Genomic DNA, 17350 nt, shown 5'->3' with positions numbered 1-17350 from the left:
TTAATTATGATTTTAATAACGAAGCTCGAACAAACCCCTTGCTACCAGTACATCAACTGCCCCCCTCATGCTGTTTTCCCAGGCCTGATGGAGGGGTGCTGGGAATGCAGTGTGAGAGTGGATGAGGGAGCATGGTGATGGGTGTGCCTTCAGCCAGCACTGCAAGTGCTTGACATTTAGGGAGAACAAGAGGATCACTCACTTTGCTGTCTTTATCTGGGAGCAGGTGATCAGGTTCAGCCAGCCAGTTTGTCATCTTAAGGTCTTTGTGGCTAGGGCCTTGTTTGTTTTGCACTCTCAGAAGTGCCATTCAGTCTCACGGCAGAGTTAATAACACGGTGTGATTCCAACTGAGCACAGATTGCTCCTGGAATGTGCCGTGGTTATCTGGAAATAGACTGGTGCTCAGGTTCCAGTACGCAGATGCCAGAGAGTTTCCTTCTACCCATCTGCCTAGGCAACGAGTTATGTCAGTCCAGCTCTAGGAACCACAGCCAAGCTGGATCGTGGTTGGATTCCTGCTTTATCCGCCTCCACAGCAAATTGGGAATGACATTAGTAGAAACACCAAGAGAAAATAATGGGATAAGAAAGGGAGGAGTTTGCAGGCAAAGGAAGTGGGAGGAAAGGTGGGGAAGCCAGGGGAAGGAAGCCACAGAGAAACTGTGAACTTGAGAACTAAGATGTGAAGCACAGACAGGAAAGGGTTGATAAGCAGTGGGCTAGCTGTACGGAGTGAAATTCAATTCTCTCAACATCCATACGGTTACAACAGGGAGGAACCTGCCCCAATTTGTTCACAGCTTCCCCACATTGTGGTTTCTGCTTCTGAAAACCTAAACCTATCAGAAGTATAACGGAGAGACTATTCAGATTATGGTGTATGTGGTGTAATATTCAAGGGACAGACCCTTCAGACAGTGGGAGGGCTGCAGCTCCAGGCACTTCTGAAACAGGAGAAAGTGGCAATTACTGTTTTGGGCTAGACCATGGCACTATTTCCAGGTTCCCATTTTAATTCAGCAATTTATTTATCAGCAAACAAGTAAACCAGCCCTCTTGCAAGGTTACTATCATTAAATAGGTTTTATCCAAGGTTCCTCTTACGCTGTAGGTTCACGGAGGATATACTATATCCTTTCCACGTAACAAAGAACGTAAACCCCAGCTTTAAATGCAAAACTCAATTCAGTGCTGGCTGGGATTCACAAAGCAGTTCCTTCGCCACAGTGAAAGCACTATAAACTCGGGAAGCTAATTTTCAATGGTGGCCCCTTAAATTGCACAGTTGAGCATGTAAGAGCACTATTGTGTCTATGCGAGCATGTGGAGGATCTGAAAGCTGGGGTCACATATAGTTGACTTTTGTTCATTTACAAACCAGTTCCACAGCATCAGGACGGAAAACAGAAAACAAGTCTTGGGATACACTGCCCTGTGCTTTTTTCCCCCAAAATATCCCAATAATGATGTCACTGGAAGGAGGGGGAAGGGGGGCAGTTGGTGGAAAAATGCCAAGAGTGTCCCTGATGAGGAAGGGATTTTGTCTATAGAGCCTGGAGCTGTTTCAGGCTGTGGTGTTTGGGGCAGGACTGAGCTTACTTGGTTTCCTAGAAACCCTGTGCATGAGGTCTGTGCATTAGGCCAGCAAACAGGGTCAGGTGTTGGGTGGTCAGACACACACACACGTTTTCGTGGCTTATTCACTAGGTACAAGGTGAAGAACAAGGGGGAATGGCTTTAAACTGAAAGAGGGGAGATTTAGATTAGATATTAGAGAGAAATTGTTCTCTGTGAGAGTGCTGAGGCACTGGCACAGGGTGCCCAGAGAAGCTGTGGCTGCCCCATCCCTGGCAGTGTTGAAGGCCAGGTTGGACAGGGCTTGGAGCAACCTGCTCTAGTGGAAGATGTCCCTGCCTGTGGCTTAATGATCTTAATGCCCTTTTCAATCCAAACCATTCCAAGATTCCATGATTCTACAGAGCAAAACTGCCTGGCATGTGTGGTCCTGGGATGGTCCTGTGAGAGTGCAGGCGTAAATACATGAGTTTGCTATGGGGAGTGCAGAAGGAGGACCAACAGAGCTCAGTCTGACAGCTTTGCAAAGCACAAATGCAATCTCAGCCTGAAAGAGCCATGATCTGCTGCTCAAGGGGTATGAAAAGCCAGCCTCCTGGAAAATAGCACTCGGAGTCCTTTGCAGAGGAATCAAATGAGGAACAAGGCTATTACCTCGTGTCAAACTGTGTCTAATAAAGAAATGGAAATCCCCAACTCTGCCACAAAGACCAAGGAGACCATGGATCATGCTGTGTGACACAAATAAATGAACAGTGAAACAGAAATGGAAAAACACGGGCCCAAACATTACAAGAAAATACCAGACCTTGAAATGATTGCCTGTCTCAAGCAATAGGCTGTAACACAACATACATTACAAAGATGATCTGCTTGTGCGATCTAGTTTTTGCTGTTACACAGAAATAGATTTGGGACCATCGCTGTTCAACTCTATGTGTATCTCCCTATTTTTAGATTACATTAGGAAAAGACAGCAAGCCAATGCCAACAAATATCTGTACCTGGGGAGCATTGTAACTGTTCATTACCAGATATATGAGGCATTAGCAGAGATGTTTAAACAGGGATGCTGGGTTTCTCCTTTGCTCTGCATGCTTAGTCTCTTGTTCTAATAAGCTTTCAGAGTACAGATCTGCATCCCCCATCTTATGGAGCATCATAAGCAGGACATGTCACCAGCATGAAGATGCATCGACCCAGGACCACTCGCAGGATCTGGTCATTGCGGGATTATTCTCTCTCTTGTTACATGTGAGCACAGAGTCCAGTTTACTCACATCTTGCTTCTGGGCCACCCATTGCTACTGAGAGTAAGTGTGACTTCCACACACTTTTCCCTCCCTCTTTCTTTCTCTCCAACCCAGCAAGGACTTTTGTGAGCATTAGGACCAGTGAAGTGGGGTTTCCTTAGGGGAGAGTCATGTTGACCCCTTCCTGGTGTGTGTTGGATGCTCTTGGATTCGGGATCTTGCAGGAGCAATAAAACAGATGATCTCTTCTACACAGTTACCTGCTTTGTAGTTATCAAACTTAGTTGAAATCGTTGGCTCAGAAGTTACTGGCACGCACAGGGAGCACAACTTTAGAAGCCATTTTTCCTTAGGAAACCAGGCTTAGGCGGGTTGGCTTTCCCAGTGGTACAAACACGGGCTCTTCATTTGGCTCTGTAGGCTTTTTTTTTGACAGCCTTTCCAATCCTGCAGTGTCATCCTTTGTTTGAAGCGGCTCTGACACATCTTCCAGCGCGTTTAGAAAGCTCCCAAATACCGGCCAACAAGCGACCTTCCCGCTCTCTTTCTTTTGCACTCCCAGCGCATCCGAAGCCCATCAGGAGTTACTGGAGCACCCTAGAGCCGCGGGGCATCGTGCTCACGACTCACCCCCGAGCGGAAGGGTCCCCTTGGGCCACCCCTTCGGGCTGCCGCTCCCCGGAGCCCCCGAAGGGAGCGAGAGCCGAGCCGGGGGGGTTCTCCTGGGAAGTTTCCTGCCGGGGGAGGGCCGGGCTGGGCGGAGAAGGGGCACGGCCATGGGGCGGAGCCGGCTGCGCTGCGCTCCGGCGCTCCGCGGCTGCCGGGCACGGGGCGCGCACGGCAGTGGGAGCCCAGCGCCGCCGGGAGCCGCCCGCAGACAGCTCCGTGTGTCCCCCGGGGCGGGGAGCCGCCGGCAGGTAACGGGACGGGGCTCTCATCGGGCCGGGTCGGGTTGGGGTTCGCTTCGGGGTGCCCCCAGCAGCCGCTCCTCCGCCGAGCCTTGCCGAGGCTCCGTCCCCCTGCCCGGGGCAACAGCACTGGGACGCAGCCGGTTGGGGCTCGCACGGAAGGGGCTCGGCTCCCTCCGCTGCCGCTCGGGTTCCCAGGGGCACCGGGAGTGCGAGTTGAAACGCTCCCCCCGAGCAGCCGAGCGAGCCCCGCCGGTAGCCCCTCTCGGGGCCCGCAGGCTCTCCCCGTCGGTACCGGGAGTGTCTGGGGGGGGGGTCTCGGAGCATTCTATACCCTTAGTACACCTTTAGTAGTCTCTATTTTATCACCCCCCGCGTCCTCCTAAAGGCAAGCGGAGGAGGCGTCGGTGCCTGCGGGCTGTGCCCGGGGCGCTCTGCCGCCCGTTCGCAGCGTTGTGGGGCGTTCTACCCGTTGAAGTTTGGATGGGGGGTGCGAGAGTTCCCCGTGTTTCTGACTCGGGTCCGGCTCGGTAGGAGTTTTCTCTTTCAGACTTTGCAGTCCCGCCACCCTGGGTCAGTCCCTGCTTTCTGATAGGGATTTATAGCAGCGGGGACACGTTAGGGAGGTACAACCCTACCGAGACGTGCGGGTTTTATGGGCTGTGCACTATGAAGTTTTCCCATAACTTTAGTGTTTAAATATCGTAGTGAGCAAGGAGACAGCGTTTTCAGATGCATTATACTTGGGTGGCTTTCTGTGAAGTCTAGTAATCATAATTCCCTGTTTCCTTTAGCCCTTCCCTCAGCAGCTAGCAAGCCCAGCCTGATTGCTGCTTGTGTTTCTGTAACAAGAGGAAATCTGAATGCGATTCCTAGGCTCTAGGCACGTATTTCACTCAATAGCCAGTGGCTACCAAAGCTGCTTGGGCAGAAGTGTGCTGGCAAGGGCTATGTGCCCGGCAGGATGCGCACACACACTGTGAGCCCAGGCTCGCCCTGGATTATACCAGTGGGTGAAAAGTGTGTGGAGTTAGTAAAAGAGTTGCCTTAATTCAGCAGGATGTGCCTGAGTGTTTGATGGATTCTACCAGTGTAATGCTTATTCTGGTATCTATGGTTTTGTAAGTTCTGTCTCAGAAGTATACAGAGAGCAAATGAGAGGGAGGAATAAGCGTGTTCTTTATATTTCTCATCTTTTGAGGAGAATCTTTCAAATGTGACCGTGTAGCATAATGTGCAGAAGTGCTTCTGTGTCATCTGCTTTCACTGAAAGTATTTGTATAGGATGTTAAACTGATTCAAACGCTTGACCCTCCCTGGAAGGCAGTTAATGTTCCTGTATTTGTTGTGGCTGAGGTACAGCTTTTGTTGGCAGAGGCTGGAATACCACACATCACACTTTGCCATGAATTTAAGCGTAGCGGGGCGAGAAGAAGAAAGGAAGAGCTTGAAATTTTCTGAGCTATTCCAGGCTGCCAGCAAAATCCAGACAGGATTTCTACCGATTATCCCACCCTTTCTGCAGAGCAGGCCTTGTCCACGAGTGGCTCAGGTACCCACGTTGTGTGTTTAAGACCGAGAGAGAGGAGCTGGTGCAGAGGAATGAAGGGGTAGCGGTGCCTTGGGGAAGGACCGCTGGCGGCAGAGCATCCGTCCGCATCCCGAGGGATAACGGGGAGCGGGGGGGATGCTTTAAGCGGGCCGCGGACGAGGGTGGAGGTCGGTGGAGGTCTGGGTGCGCGATGCTGGCCGTTTCCACGAGAGGGCTTTCTTCTCCTTACGCGAGGCTCCGCTTGCCCCGCAGGTGCGGAGCGCAGGGTGAGCTTTGGGGGTGGCTTTGGCTCGCAGAGTGTTTCAGCCTTCCTTTGTAAATCACGGGGAAATCCCTTTATTCCCCTTGGGCTGTAAGGATAAGACATCCTGGGAAGAACACCAGCCTTCCGTTTCCAGGCTTGCTTTACAACTTAGAGCAGATCCCAGCAACTTCATTCCTTCAGAGAAGAGGTTGAGTGTGTTTGAGGAGGGGGTCTGAGTGTTTGCATCCTCGCCTTAGCTGATGGCAACGAATGACTCTATCCTGATCTCATTTTTGGCTGCTTTAACGTGTATTATGCTTCTCAGGGTGGGGCGAAAGGGAAACGGGAATCATTGTGTGTGTATGAAAATGCTGATCTGTCCTGAAGTTCTCTGCCAAGTTGTTTGATTCAAACAACTCCATATACACAACACTGCAGGTCTGTTCTAAAAGGCAGAAACTGTATCTGTAACCAGGAATAATACTGCAGTTCATAAAACATGAGAAGCATCTGTTACTGTGGCTTCAATTTGTTTCTCCCTCCCCAGAATAACCCAGTTGACAGCTCAGGCTGTCAGGTTTAATGTCCTGTGCTAAACCTTTGGTCCTGCGTCCCGTGGCTAACTGTGACTCACAGAATCAATAAACTCAGCTCCCGCTCACTGCAGCAGCTCAATGGGGGAGCAGGAAGGGCTTCAAACCATCTCCCTGCATGGAGCTGGTCCCCAGCGGCGGGTGGATAGATGTGGGGTTCTCTAAAACTAGGTCTGTGGTGTGTGCTTCAGCAGAGCCAGCTGGGATCTTGGCTTCTCTCAACATTAGGGCTGAACAAGTGAAAGGGTAGTATTTTCCCTCCTAGCACCTTTTATCTTTGCCTTAATCTATCCCTGGTTGAATACTGTAGGCACTTGAAGCGGAGCCATCTTCAGCTTTGATGTGTGTTTATTGGCTCTCGTGTCTCATTCTCTTGCCTTTTTGTTTTCCTTTGCTTTCTAAGTTAGGTTGTTCTTTCCCCACCCCTCCTCCCCAAACAAAAAGAGCAGAGGCAAACAGTGAATCGAGTGACTTTGTTGTGAATGGCTTTTCTTGCTTTGCCCCTGCCTTCTGTAAGATCCCTTCATAATTAAAATATTATGACTATCCTTATGGTGGCCCTTCGCTTGTGGCAAGGGTCCCAATCTGACGTCAATGCAAAAATCCTGGTTTCTGGCAAAAGGGCAGATGACATTTCACCAGCTCGTGCATGCCCAGAGTGGTTTTTTTCTACCCACAGTGCTAAGACCATATGGGCAGATAATGAGTTTAAGCTGATAAACAGCTTTAGAGATTTGCCCAAATAAAGCACTTTCTTCCTAGAAAACACGTTTTCCTTTAAAATAAATAATGCAGTTCCTGTGTTTTTATTTAATTATCTCGGGTCCTGTCTGTTCTCACCAGGCTGCAGGAAAACAGACACAACTGCTCTGGGAACAGAAGCTACTGGATTGATGGGGCTGTGGGACTTGCAGGAGGAAAGGCTAGAAAAGAGAAGTTTGGATGCTCCAAAACTGAGGCTTAAGGCATCTAACTAAGCAGATGGTGGTCTGAGAGTTCTGTGAGGTAGTGCATAGTTCTTGACATCTTGCAGATGACTCATCGCAAGAGGTGATAGTAGGTCCAGGGTCTGTTTGGGAGCTATAATTAAAACAGATGAATATCTCTGCTCCTTGTTAATCCTGTGAGGCTGCTGAAGCACTCCTTGTTTGGGCGTATTGCTGTAAAATAACCCCTACTTTTGCTTTTTCAAGAGTGTTTGGCTGGTGTTAGTCTGATTTTGTTTGTTTTACTTAAACTACTATCAATAAAATGTGAGGGAAAGATTTTTGGATCCAGTTTTCTTGTGTTTCGGGGGGGGGGGGAAGTAATAGTACAGTGAGGGCTGGGAATGAACTGGCTGTGGGAAGTGGTGGCCTTTAGTTTTTGTTCCTTCCAACTCCAACCATTCTGTGACTTTAAAATAGTAACTCAAAACCAAGTAGTGTATTCACATGAGAGGGCAAAGCCTGTGTATTTCTCCCGCAAGATGCATAAGAATGAGCTGTTTGGATCTGAAATTGCTCCTTCTCTTTTAAGGTATTTCTTAGGAATTCCCTTTTCCAATCTTTTACTCTTTTTTATTTATTTATTGTTTTTTTCCTTGGGAATGATTGTTCATCTTCATTGGAAGTAGCAAATGAAGGAAGAAAAAGATTGTACAGAAAAATCAGTCCACACATCTCCATCCTTTCTCATGGTGCTTATTCCTTCTAACACTGCCTTAAGTATTTTCTGTTGTCTGTTCCCTCCCTTCCCACCACTTCTCAGCACTGGGAATGCTACTGGACTTTAATCGTGTCTCGTATGAGGATATGTTCCAGACGTCCAGAGCTTTGCTTTGTGATGGTCACTGCTATCTCATTTGTAATTGATATGACAGCCAAGCTGCATTTGGTCCTACCATGGCTGGTGACTGCACAGTTCACTGCTCCTCTTGTGTCCATTCCTTCCCCTACAACAGCACTTCTTATTGTCTTTTCACTGCTCTTGCAGTCCTGAGTTTCCAGCATGGTGAATGAGTTATCTCATCCCTTAGTTCCACAGGATTCCTATGAATTCAGTGCCCACCAAATAGTTGATGGGACTTCTATTTTCCCCTCCACCCCGACCTCTTGCCTTGGAGCATTTAGCAGCTGCTTTGCTGTGTATCATTTCTGCCTTGGTAAAGACCTGTTATGGGTTAATTTGGTATAAACTGTGTGAGACTGAAACAAGCAGCTATAGGAAGACAGTGCAGGGATTTTTCTGCTGTTAACCACACCAGCTGCTCAACCAGTTTGTCAGCATGTTTGTGTTTATTTGTGCACAGATAAGATTTAAAGAAACAAACTATAGAGAAGTTTTATGAATTGACCCCAAATGGGAGTTGCTTCTGCACCTTTGCCACTTTCTGTTCTCTAGCAATGGGCTTGAAGGATTTCCATTGGCCCAAAGTTTCTAATCAGCAGTGTGTACTCTTGACACAAAAAGCTTTGGATGACCACGTGCCTAATGTGAATGCTTCACGTTTGGTGGGCTAGCACACAGTGGATATTACGTGACTATTGAGAGTCTTCATGTGGTGTCATGTTGTCTTCACCAAATTCAGCTCACAGAAAAACCAATGTCATTGTCCTTTGAGATGATGCAAGTGGGTTTTTTGACCGTCAAAGGTTTTTAGAGTCTTGTTTCTGCACAAGGTGTATGTAGCCCCTCCAACAAAGATTCCAACGATTAGTAGGTCTCTGAGGGTTCTTGTCCTTTAGGGCTTTTTTTGCTATTGGGATGTTCCCTTTGCTATGTATTTACTAAATAAACCTGGTCTAGAACAGAATGAATTGAAATCCCGCTGTAGAAGGGTCAATTCTTAAACCCAAATGGGGTTCAGATTCTTTTAGAGGAGTGTATCACTTCAGGAAAACCAGGTGATGTTTCTGATGAAATAAACAGTGCTGAAACTGAATCTCATCCATGTGCTTGGTGTTACTTGGTTCTGTGGTTATGCATGGTTTTTGTGAATTAGGGCTTAGGTCTGAGTTTGCTCAGCTCAGCGGTTGATTGACTGTGTTTAGTTCATCTTAAAGGCATTTTCCAGCCTTGTTGATTCTGTGATGTCTATTCCTGCCCTTCTGTCTCCCTCATTTAGTTGACACACAGCCATGTTAAAGAGGGGCTTTTGGGGCGTATCTGAGTGTGATCTGGGGTCTGCCCTGGTTTATCTGCTGGAAGCAGTATAACCAGTATCCTCTTTACTCCTGATGTTAGTGTCAGGACAAAACCTTACAACAAGATGTGGGGAGGTGGAACTGGACCAAGCTGCTAATGTGACAAGTCATGTAGTATAGCAGAGATAATAACAGCTTTTGTGTTTTTTTCAGCCTTCTCACTTGAGTCATAAACAGCTTTAAGTACATTTTATGCCATCCCAGATGTCTGGAAAGCCAACAAGACAGATGAGCGGAACGGAGTATGGGACCATATGGTGACTTGCTGTCTGTGGGTCAGTGGCACAGCCTGGCAGGGTCTCAGGAGCTTAAAGGCCCCGGCTGCAGCTCAGGTTGTATATATTGTGCATGATTACAGTACTGTTGCTGCAGCTTTGTGCTTCTCATAAGGCTCAGCACTGAAATTGTAACGCCAGCAGCTTTTCTGCATGGCCCAATGCCCAGTTGGAAGAAGGGTGATTTTGGTCATGTTGCTAGACATACGTATTTATGGCCCTGTTTCATCTGTTGCATTTAATCTGTTGGGGTATTTTCAACGTTATTATGGAAACAGTTACTATATTTACTGCTTATGAAAAGCTCCGTGTATGACAGTCAATGAGAGGGGAGTTTTAGAGTAATAAGGATAGCACTGAATTATGGTGTCTACAATTCTTCAGCAGAAATGGTCCCAACAAACTGACTGGCAGTTTGCCTGTTCTTGAGACACAGACCTCGCAGGGCACTGAACTGGAACAGGCTACGCTGGGAAAGCAATGTCAGGGTCTGTTCTTGGCTCACTTGATGGCACATCTCATTTCCTTGGGGAGCAAAGAGGACCAGATCTTCTTGTACAGGGAGAGTTTATGCCTATACTGGGCTGGTTTCTCAAACCTGCTGAGAACCTGTTTCTCGTAGCAGTCTCTGGGACCTGTGGGTACCTTTCAGATGAACTTCTCAGACCCTGTTGGCAGGGTAAATGGGATTTTTTGAGTGGCAGTTAGTTGGTGGTACCTTATTTCTGTAATCAGTTGAAAACAGAATGCTTTTTGATGTCAGTCTTGCTGATAACAATTATTGGGGTTTAATAGTGATGATAATATGGTGGGTCCATAACAGGCATGTATGAGAAACAACTGAGAATAAAGGATTGAGTGCCTCAAAATGTTCTTAAGAGGGTGGACTTTGGATCTGATGCACTTCTGAACTGCTGATTGCCCTTTGTGCCTGTTAAGGTCCAAGGGGATTCTCGGAGCTGCTTCCAATGAGGCGCTGCTTTTCTGTTGATCAGCAAAGCTTTTGCTTCCAGTGGGAACGTGTCTGAAGCACAGCCACTTCACAGGGACCTTCTAGAGTTACACCGAGCTGGTTTTCAGAATAAGAGACAGGGAAAGCTGAGAGCTAGTTCTGGAAACGCTGGAGGCACAGCACTGAAAACACCAATACATCTCTTTGACCTACGTTTTGCTTTGGCAGCCTGAGCGCTGCCAATGTAATACATTGCTTATGTGATGAATGGCTCTGGGTTCACGGTCTTGAAACCAGACCTTCCAAAGTGATAAGGATTTTGGCTTACAGCGATGCTTTGCCAGTTAAAAACTGTTTCTCTTCTTTTAAATGTTAAGGGAAACATCAGTCAGGAACAACAGTCTGATGAGATTAAGAAAGAATAGGGCATCCCAGAGCCTGGATTGATTAAGAGGGGGGGGTTGTTTTGTCGTTTTCTCTTCCTTGTTCTCCTCACAGTGCTGAGAGGAGCAGAAGGTTTCGTGCTTTGCATTTTATGTGTTCATACTTTGATACTGCAGCAGGGAGGGCTTGGCAGGAGAAGACACAGAGTTTAGTTTAAAAACATTCATTTTCTTTGTTGGTGCTGCTGCAGATAGTTCCAAGTTTCAGTTAGCAGTGGGTTTCTCATAGCAGTTCTCTAAGGTGATGCTCTTTGCGAACAGCTTTGAAGCTCTGTACTAGCCCTGGGGAGCCGAGGGCATTAGGAGTGTGGTTTACTCTCACTCCCCAGTCTTATCACTGATTTCCCTGCTCAGAACTGGTGCGTGCAAGTGCAGCATCACTAACATCAACCTGCTGTGGAGCTGCTTTGGCTCCGGGAAAGTTGCACTGCTTTTGTGAGCATCTGTTTCACCAGCTGTGAGAACGCAGGCGGTACCCTCAGCATGTGGGTATGATGAACGTTCTTGTTAGATAATCTTGGTGAAGTGCATTGGAACCGTGATGCATCACGGATGGCTGTTTGAAAGTGTGAAGGTGTAAAATGATGTAAGCCACAAGCGTCTTTGTTCCAGAAGAGAAGTATCAATTGGGGCAACAAGGCAAAGGGTTTATGGGGAAGAAGAGGAATTTGCCTATGAGGAACCTTAGTGAGAATTATGCCTCATTCTAACCTTTTATATAAAGTCTAAATGAATTCAGTTGTACCTTTGTTAAGCTTCTGTCCAGGGTTGGGTGTTGCCCTTGTACCACAGGGTGATGCAGATGTGTTTCCTTTTGTTGTTTTCCTGGTGCCCCCCTCCACACACTTGCTTTTTATGATCAAAGCTCCATCCTTTAAAGATATGCCAATTCCTTGTTATAATGCTCAGAAGATCCCCTATGGGGAACAGCTCTGATTAGACACTAAGGAATTCTTTAATTCTCTTCATACTCCTTACTTTTAGGAATATCTTGATAAAAAATGTGGCTTTTTTCCCCTTGCTGTTACTACTTCTTCTTTGGCTCCCCTCCTTCCCAGACACTACACTTGTTCTTTATGCTCTCCCATTGTCTTGTCTTATACAAACTTGGTTCCTTGGTTCTTGCTTTCACTTCATTCTTTCATCTCCTACAGCACTCAATGAATGCTTAAAAACTAATAAATATTAATAAAAGGGCTCTTTGAACCAGCAGGTTCTTTGCTGCCTAAACTCACCTTTTCCTGCTGCTTATCCCCTATTAAAAGTTGCTATAATCTGCAGATTGGAGCTGTAATAACTTGTGCAGCAGCGGCTGGGTTTGTGACAAGCGTAGGATTATAGCTCCAGGTGGGGAAGTGGCAGCAGGAGCAGAGATCCTCAAAGGCACAAAGATGTTGTTTCAATTGAAACATTCTTAGCAATAAAGGAAGAGAAGCCAAAAAAAAATTGGTGTGGGAATAGAGCTATTTATCCAAATAGCTCTTCTTACACAGCTTTCCATGGGGTGTCAGTGACCTATATAGGCTAATCCTGTATAGCACATGAAATCCTGTGTTTAGAAGGGGAAAAGCATTCTTTAAGCAGGTTGTACTTTTGGAGATGCTTTCAAACCAATTCGTAGCTTAAATCAGCAAGGCAAACTGTGAGATACATCTGTGATATTATTGTATATTTCCTTTTAATTCCCTCTGCAGATGGGTTTACCTCTCCTTAGAGCTACAGAAGGAAAAGATGCTGTCTGCCCCAGTATGTAAAGTTGTCCACATAGCATACAGACCAGGCTCCAGAGCTTTTACCACGCACATACCTACATGCACATGCTTTTTTGGACATCAGCAGGGTTTTTACTGTCTCAAGTCACATAGGCTAAGGACCAAATGAAGTAAATAGGCATGGCGTGTGTGAGGTTTACCAACCATACCTCCTTCCGTCTGTTTAACAATGCAAACTACTGGTTGAGGAGAAGAGCATCCTGAGCTGTCAGGGCAAACTTTAGGAAACTCTGTTTCTTCCACAGTTGGCTTCCACAAGGAAGTCTTCCACAGTGTTGGCTTGGTCTTAGGGGATGTGAGCTGTTCCTAAGCAGAACCTCTATTGGATGGGTTGCTTCCAGGTCTGCGTCTTGAGCAGAAACCACACTAGCTACTACTGAAGTCTAGGACTGGCTGGGAGTTTTCCAAGGAAACAATTTGCCTGCAGAAAACGCTGATTTATTGAAAGCAGTCCTGCTTTGTGGGAAAGGTTTGGTCTCCGCTCAGTTCTCCTTGGGTGAATTTCTTGCGTTTGGGGTAGAATTTCTTAATCAAAACAGAGAGATGTTGGTTAGGAGCCAAGTGGTTTGGGTTTTCCACCTATGCTGTCACAAATCCAAAACGGGGTAGAGAAAGCAAGTTCCCTACATGCCAGTAATGCATGTCCTAACCGCAGGACTGCTGTTCTAGAGCACGTGGCTGTTTGCTTGAAGGTTTCCAAGGTGGAATTCAAACCTTCATCTTTAAGTCAAATGAAAAACATATTTGAAGTCTCAAAAAAGGTGGTGGGATGAGAAACCAAGTTCCCATCCAGGTGTCCTCGTGTCTTCCTTTGTGGTTGTCTTTCCTCACTGGTTCTGCAGGTTTGTGTCTCCCTGAATGAGTTCTTCATGGAATAGAGTGAAGAATCTCTGGAGACCTCAGCAAAATCATCAGAATGTCAGGGACAGGAGGAGAGTGACTGATCCTGAAGCACTGCTGCTGTGTTTTGGCAGGGTCAAGCCTATACAAGGCTTTATAGCTCCTAAACCCCTGCTTTCTCTAAGGAATATTATTAGAAAAGCACCTTAAGCAGCCAAGTTCAATATAGCTGAACACTGTTGATGTGTTTGTGCTTGGACCATTGTTGTTGGGCAGGGTAGGAAAAATAATGCTTAGGGCAAGAGTGTGGCTTCTTGGAACAGGATGAAATGCGCTCCTGCTGGTTTGATTGCAGTGAGCTCAGCAAAGGCAGAGGTATAACACATGGTTTCAGTAATAAGCTTCTTCCAATTTCTTCTTTCCTCCCTTTTATGGAGGGGAGAGGAAAGTGATGCTCTCTTCCTTCTTTTTTAATTCTCCTTGGAGAATGAGGGCATAACAAGAAGAAAGCCAGGAGGGAATCTCAGGTAAGTGAGGTGTGTGCTCAGCCAGGACATTTGTTCTCTGTGGTTGCTTTCTGTATCATCAAAGACCCTGGATCTGGTTATTCCAAGGCAGCTCACCCACCTGAATCCCAATATGTTGTGCGCTGCTTGGCTGCCAAAGGGAGCTTTCTCTGTTGTAAAAGGTGGGATTGCAAAATTGAGGTGCACATTCCAGCTCTGATCATATGAGAACATCACTCTCTTTACTTTGTGATGTTCTCCCTGCTTTTAAGAAATGGGGAGAGAAAAGGTTGGGGGTTGAAGCTTCATTGTTGTAAAGGCAATGACAAAACACTCCTCATAAAGGCAAAACGTTCCCTTGCTGTGTGTTTGAGGTTTAAATAATGGCACTTTCCTGCTTCTAAGAAGCCAAGGGCATCCTCAGATGGTCTTTGCTAACCTGTTTTAAGAAGACTTTTGTACACGCTGTGGTAGATGAGGAGTCTGAGCTTGCCTTTTTGGTTCCACCCCTCTTTCTTCTTCAAGTTGAAGGTGTGATTACAGCACACCAAAGCATGAGGCAGCAGAAGGCCTGAGGTGGTGGAAACCAGGACCAGGATCTCCGACACGCAGTCAGCTCTGGAAATCATTTCATGTCAAAGCACTACTGGATGTGAGATGAGGTCTAACGTGTCTGCTCCCCAGAGATGCAGACCCCAGAAATGGTGTTTGAAAGAGCAATAAAAACACCCTAAGCCTTGCTTTTGTGGGTGTTTTTTGTGATAGAAAGGCAATACTTATTTTCAGATATTAGATAATAATAATCTTTTAATATGTTTTCACAAAAAATAATTAAGAAAAGAAAACATTTCTCTTGCATTAATCAAGTCTAAGTCTTCTATGTTTGATTGATTGGAGTATCAGCAGATTTCTGCCTCTCGCTTCTGGTTATGGTCATTAAAGGAACCTCTAAGATGCTGATTGCTAAGGTTCCTTAGATCCCCAGGAGGATGAAGGTAAGCTGCTGCATTTCTTCAGAGGCTTAGACTGTGCAGTATATGATAGCTGGCATTTGGGAATTACCTGATAACTTTTTAAGGACTACACTCTGCCCACAAAATTCAGTTTGCATCTTCTAATCAGAGAGTGACCAGACTTCTTTGCATCCATTTCATGCCCACATTCTCCACATTTGTTAAGTGTATTTAAATCATTGAGAAAAGCAAGCTGTTGATCTAAGACTTCACTCTTTTCTTCTTCTTCTGAATCAGGGATGGAGGACTAGGAAAAAAAAACAAGTTAGTGTGGAAACAGTTGCATTACGTTGAGAACTTAGCTGTGTGATTGAGATGCTCTGCAAGCTCACCCTGTTGAGATAAGGACACACTGCACTAGGATAGTGTTGTAGAGGGTTTGTCATAACCCAGGTCAGGGTTGCACATCCCAACTCTTCCATGAGACTGACTTGAAAGTTCTTTTCTGTGGCTGGAGCCATATTCCTGTGGGCTTCACTGTTGCCGTCTAGGATTGGTCATTTAAAGCTGAAGGACTCAAAAGAAGAAGCGGAGCAGATCTGTTTCCCTTAGCATCCTAAAAGATGACACATGTAGACTGTCCTTTAACATGAAGCTATAATCTTCAGCTGTAAGCTTTGATTCTTTATGAAGTGCCTTTCCTAAAGAAAGTATGAAGTGGGACCAGACATTGATTTTTAAATGGAATATGATTAAGTGTAAAAGCGCCTGAGTCCGGCTGCCTTGCAGCTTAGTGGGAAACTCTGCATGGATAAGATTTGTCACTTCCTTCCCCTTTCCTGTTCTACCATCCCTGAGCTTTTTCCCTTGTGAAGAAGTCTGCCTAGTAAAGCAAGGATTTGTGAGGATACACTATTGTTTAGCAAGGAGGCAGTGAAACAGATGCAGTTGCTGAAACTCGATGATAAGGTAATTTTCTCACCCAATAACTGTAAATGTGTTTGAAAGAGGATTCCCATGGCCAGTAGCAGTTGTTATTGAGTGTATACACCTAGATATAAATTGGAGATCAACTGGTGGATAATGAAGCAGTGCAGCATGCCTGAGTGAACAGATTGAGCAGGCATCTGACCTGTCCATGTACTAACCCACCAGAATGAGTCTGTTGCTCACAGTTTTCTGGCAGATGTAGCCTTTCTATGTTGTGTCACAGTGATTACTACTTGTTTATTGAGCTCCTGTGTGGTCCACGTTAGCTGAACATCCATCTCACAGCTGCAAATGGATTAGATCTCTGTAGCACCTTTTCAAGGCAGAGAACCCTGTTTACCAATTCCCATTTTACTGCTGTAAGGGAATTCTAAATGACTTGCTGAAGGTGGTGTGGGAAACTTGCAACAGACTGGAAAATAAGAGATCTTGCTTCTAAGAGACAGACTTTCTCTTTCTTCCTTCATAGCACCTAGCCAAACATTGCTCCTAGAAAAGATACCTTGGGTTTAAATCATGGGAAGGGAATATTTGCTGTATTATAGGAAGAATTTTCCCAGCTAAATAAATGGCTTGGTTTGCTGTTCTCTTGGAGCCAAATGTCCCATATAGCCCAGTGGTACTCTATTAAGGCCTTGTCTTCTTTTGGCTGTGTTAGTTGTGTATTTACCTTAGTTAGGTAGAACACCTTTTTCCCTGTAAATGAAGCTCAGTTTGTGGGTTGTTTAGTGATGGTTTTTGTTTCGTTTTCCTGGGGGAAGGGTTGTTTGCTTGTTTCTCATAGAGAAACAAAGATCTGAACTTTTAGGAGTACCGAAGAAGGGGAATTCTTACCTCAGCCAAAATGGTCAATACTTCATGGTTGGGATATGCAACTAGAATGTGGGAGACTACAGATTGTAGCCCTGGGATCTGAACCTCCTTTTCCCACATAACACTCACTACCACTCTTGCCTCTTCTGAATGCCAACTTTTGACCTGTTAAACTTCCTCAGAACTGCACATGGGTTCATAACAAGCATTTTCCTTTGAACAGACTGGCTTTTTCAGGCCTTTTACCCCCAGGAAAGTGTTTGTGGAGAGGATATAATCAGACCTAATAGTCCTTAACAAGTGCTTGAGTCCTGCCATTTGGTGAAGGAGCAATGCAGTCCTGAAGCGTTTGCCTGTTCTCACTCTAGTAATACTACTAATCAAAGCCACCATGAGATGGCTGCTTTCTCCACCCTGAGGCATTTCTGGGTGCTTCCTTGAGAAAGTGAGCTGCTTTGGAGCTGTTAAAAAGGCACATGCTCTATAACACACC

At 45.9% G+C, this 17350-nt stretch overlaps 1 protein-coding gene across 3 annotated transcripts in view; it reads left to right on the top strand.

Moving 5' to 3' along the window:
- The first annotated feature begins 3596 nt into the window (after positions 1–3596).
- TSPAN18 (tetraspanin 18) overlaps positions 3597–17350 on the top strand; it is a 124420-nt gene continuing 110666 nt past the window's right edge. For 2 of the 3 annotated variants that reach the window (XM_062635971.1, XM_062635968.1), the window contains exon 1: positions 3597–3748. The gene's annotated coding sequence lies outside the window, so the exon portion shown is untranslated. The remainder of the gene's footprint in view (positions 3749–17350) is intronic. The other variant, XM_062635970.1, reaches the window with a different exon arrangement.

This window comes from Pezoporus occidentalis, unplaced genomic scaffold (genome assembly GCF_034315485.1).
Source record: "Pezoporus occidentalis ecotype Australia unplaced genomic scaffold, CSIRO_AGI_Poc_V1 ctg46, whole genome shotgun sequence".
In the NCBI taxonomy this organism is placed as follows: Eukaryota; Metazoa; Chordata; class Aves; order Psittaciformes; family Psittacidae; genus Pezoporus; species Pezoporus occidentalis.
Note: the sequence above shows the minus strand (reverse complement) of the source record. Positions and strands in the feature narration are given on the sequence as shown.